Raw genomic sequence first — 4,231 nt, 5'->3', positions numbered from 1 at the left:
CTTAGATAATATTGTGTACTTAATATTGTAAAATATCGGGTGGCATACAAGTGAAACTGTGTTTGATCTCTTTATTCATGTATTGGCCACCAGCTCTCCATTGTATTAGTATGTTTTTTCTTTGAAATTAATAAGTAATCCATGGAAAGTCACATTGGCACTCCACTTTGAAACTTAAGCCGTGTTATGTCTTTTTTTTTTTTTTTTTGAGGAAGATCAGCCCTGAGCTAACTACTGCCACTCCTCCTCTTTTTGCTGAGGAAGACTGGCCCTGAGCTAACATCATGGCCCGTCTTCCTCTACTTTATATGTGGGCTGCCTACCACAGCATGGCTTTTGCCAAGCGGTGCCATGTCCGCACCTTGGATCTGAACCGGTGAACCGTGGGCTGCTGAGAAGTGGAACATGCAAACTTAACCACTGCACCACTGGGCCGGCCCCTATGTATTTTAAAGAGGTTAAGACCCAAAAAACCGCTCATCTTTTACATTTACGCATGTATTTACCTTTTCTCATGCTCTTCCTTCCTTCCCAATGATCTGAATTTCTATCTGGTATCATTTCCCTTCAGCTTGAAAAACAATTTAGCATTTTTTGGAATGCACTTCTGTTAGTGATGAATTTTCATAGTTTCTTTTACTGAAATGCCTTTGTTCTTGCAGGATGTTTTTTTCTTGCTATAGAATTCTGGGTTTTGTTTTGTATTTTTTTGAAAAAAGATATTGTATCACTGACTTCTGGCCTCCATAGGTTATGATAAGAACTTGTTTGAATTATTTTTCCTCCGTAACATGTCATTTCTCTCTGTGTGCTTTCAAGATTATCTCATTACCTTTGGTTTTCAGCTGTGTGCATTCTATGGGTCAGTGTGGTTTTCTTTGTGTTAATCCTGCTTAGGGTTCTCTGAACCTCTGAAATCTGTACACTTATGCTTTTCACCAAGTTTCAGAAACTTCTGGCCATTATATCTTCAGATATATTTTCCTACCCTTTCTTCTCCTTCTGGGATTCCAAGTACTTGTATGTTAAATCTTTTGATGTTGCCCCAAAGGTTACTAGCTCTGTTATTTATCTTCAACCTTTTTTCTTTTTTTCAGATTGGCTAATTTCTATTGCTCTGTCTTCAGGATCACTGATTCTTTTTTCTGTCATTTCAGTTCTGCTATTAAGCTTATCTAATGTTTAATTTGAGACACTGCATTTTTCAGTTCTAGAATTTTCATTTAGTACTTTTTTATAGTTTTCTAATTCTTTGCTAAGACTTCCTGTTTCTTCATTGCGAGCATATTTTCACAATGCTTTTGATCCTGGTGAAAATATTCTGTATATTGATTCATGCTAGGAAAACATGTAAACTTACTAACTTATGAAAAGTTTCAGTTTCAACAAATGTCCCTACCCTTTTAGCTAGGTCACAAAAAAGGCTTTTCCTTTCCTTGGATTTTGTTTGTTCATATGCAGTGTGATACTGGTGAGAAAAGATAAATCACACTGTCATGTTTTGGGTTTTGATTATGAAATATTTGGCAAGTATTTTTCTTAAAGTCTTGAACTGGAGTTAAAAGTCAGTAAGTCTTTGTAAAACTCTTCCACCGTTCAACCACTGAGGACTTTTTTCATACCTAGCTTGAATTTTTTTGATGTATATGGAAGATTAAAAAATATCTGTGCTATGAATCTGATTTTGTAGGGTGCAAATTGACAACATTTCTTCTTGATTTTAAAGTCTTTTGAGACAAAATGTACCCACAGTATTAATTGGGCAGTGTCTCATATTGCACAACTCATCTAAAGCTGAAGAAGAGTATGTGTAGCCTTTCTAATCTTGAGTTAATTGCTCCTTGATATTGTTAGAAAGATCTTCTATGAGCAATTGTTTGGTGGCTTAATTGAAGATATTTTTCACTTTTTATAAAATATAATTTAGTCTTTTTTCATAATATCCTAAAAAATTTTCTATAAGTAAACTAATAATTTATCTTTCTATCTCTCCATCTAAAATTTGATGTCTTTTTTGGTTTTTTTTAATTTATTGTGCAAACAGCTTTTTTGTTTTGCTCTGTCACAGCAATTACAGTTGGCGTTCATTGTGAAATTCACAGTACATCTTTTTCCAGTCTCTATTTTTTTCACTGTTCTGGCCATGGCATTGGTCTCCACTTGATTGGGCATCATTAATATACTTTCATTTTAAGTTTAAAAATTTGGGGGCCAGCCCAGTGGCACAGTGGTTAAGTGCACGCCTTCTGCTTCAGCAGCCTGGGGTTTGCTGGTTCGGATCCCGGGTGCGGACATGGCACCACTTGGCAAGGCATGCTGTGGTAGGTGTTCCACATATAAAGTAGAGGAAGATGGGCACGAATGTTAACTCAGGGCCAGTCTTCCTCAGCAAAAAGAAGAGGATTGGCAGTAGATGTTAGCTCAGGGCTAATCTTCCTCAAAAAAAAAAAATTTGTACATATTTTTAAACCTAGAATAATAATTTAATTATAATTAAAGTAGCATTTAAATTTAATTAACAATTATTACTTCTTTCATATCACTGTAACTCATCTTCAGAAAATATGCAAATAAACACATCAGTTTCTTGACATCAACTAGATCAATGATGTGTTTATGTATAATGCTAGAAATAACATATACACACAACGTGTACACTCTAACACAAAAATAATACTATGCAACACAGTGGTTAAAGTGAAATGTAGTCCTACCAAAGCAATAAAGTGGTCAGTAATGGGAAAATATTTTACACTGCTTCAGCTTTTTAAATTTCAATTAATCAAAATTAGATAAAATTCAAAAGTTAAGTCCTCAGTCACACTAGCCTTGTGTCTTAGGAAGTTCGATCTGGTGGCCATACAGAATATACTAGATGTAGGGGGGAATGGAAGGAGCATCAGAAGACACTGACTGCAAGGTGTCTGCCCAATATTACCAGGTACTGCAATAATCCAGATTGGACATAAGAAAGATTCACTACAGCTGTGATGGTAGAAAAAGGTCAAATGTTTTTCATATGTTAAGTAGAATTAGCAGGATGTGAAGACTAATGGGACGTGAGAGACCAAAAATTCCAGAAAGATTATCAAGCACTGAGTGTTCCTGTCAGCTCCCAGTTCAGTTATTTAAGTCCAGCCTACTAGAATCTTTTGTACCAGTACTGATGTCCAGGAAGTTGCATTCCAAGATTGGTATTTGAATTAGGGGCCAAGTCTGCTAATTACCCCCAATATTCACCTCCCTTTCCTCCATAATAAAAAGAAAATCATCACTTTTTTACTTGCTTATGTGGCACTCAGGATCATGATCATCTTCCTCTGCCTTATTGGTCCATGGGTCTTCAGTTAGGGCCAACTGGAGATAGCTGGAATTGTGTGGCAATTTGGGGGAACCTTCCTTTAATGCACCTGGTTCATCCCCTTTTCTCTCTTTCTTCCTCCATGAGTCCACTCTGCTGCCTGGATTTGAATAATGTGATTTGGAGGGCTTTGGAGCAGAGCTACAATGCCAGGCTTAGACTGCCCACCTCCAGAATTTTATGTGACAGAAATATTTTCTTGGTTGAATCACTGCCATTCTGGGTCTGTCTGTCTTACTCATAGATGAGCATAATCTTTACTGATTCGTCCAGGTTGCCATCTATACCATATACATCACACCCAACAATCTTAATCAAAAGCAGAGCAAAGATTTCTCATGAGTGTTCTCATGTAAGTACTCATCCCCACCTCATCAAACATTCAGAGTACCTGCAAGTGGGAGACACATTTATTTTCCTTCTAGGACATACTTTTCTGCGTTTCTGGTAGAATGAGAAAAGTGCTAAATGACCTTTTGAAAATTGCATGAACTTTGGAGGTAAAGGCATTAGGAGATGCTATTTGAGATCATCCGTAGGGAAAGAAGAGCAGCCATGTTAATTTATAGAACATTGTAAGACAGAAGCTTTAATAAGATGCTCCTAAGCTTAAGACACATAAGCAGTGAGTGTTAGCAGAAGTAAGTGGAATTTCAAGCCCTGCTATACTTGGCTTTTAAAATGGGAGCTGTTCCCCCAGGTTTGGCTTTGGAAGATTGAAATAGAGCAATGCTTTGAGGCAGGTAGAGAAAGGGGAGCTATAATCCGTGAGGGAACAATCGTGTCTTGCATCTCCTAACTGACCAATTGACGATAATTCCATTCCGAAACTTGGGCTTAAGTCTGGACTGCTATCTCCAACCTTGGGAA

The sequence above is a fragment of the Equus caballus genome, chromosome 10 (assembly GCF_041296265.1).
Source record: "Equus caballus isolate H_3958 breed thoroughbred chromosome 10, TB-T2T, whole genome shotgun sequence".
In the NCBI taxonomy this organism is placed as follows: domain Eukaryota; kingdom Metazoa; phylum Chordata; class Mammalia; order Perissodactyla; family Equidae; genus Equus; species Equus caballus.
This window is presented reverse-complemented; position numbering follows the sequence as displayed.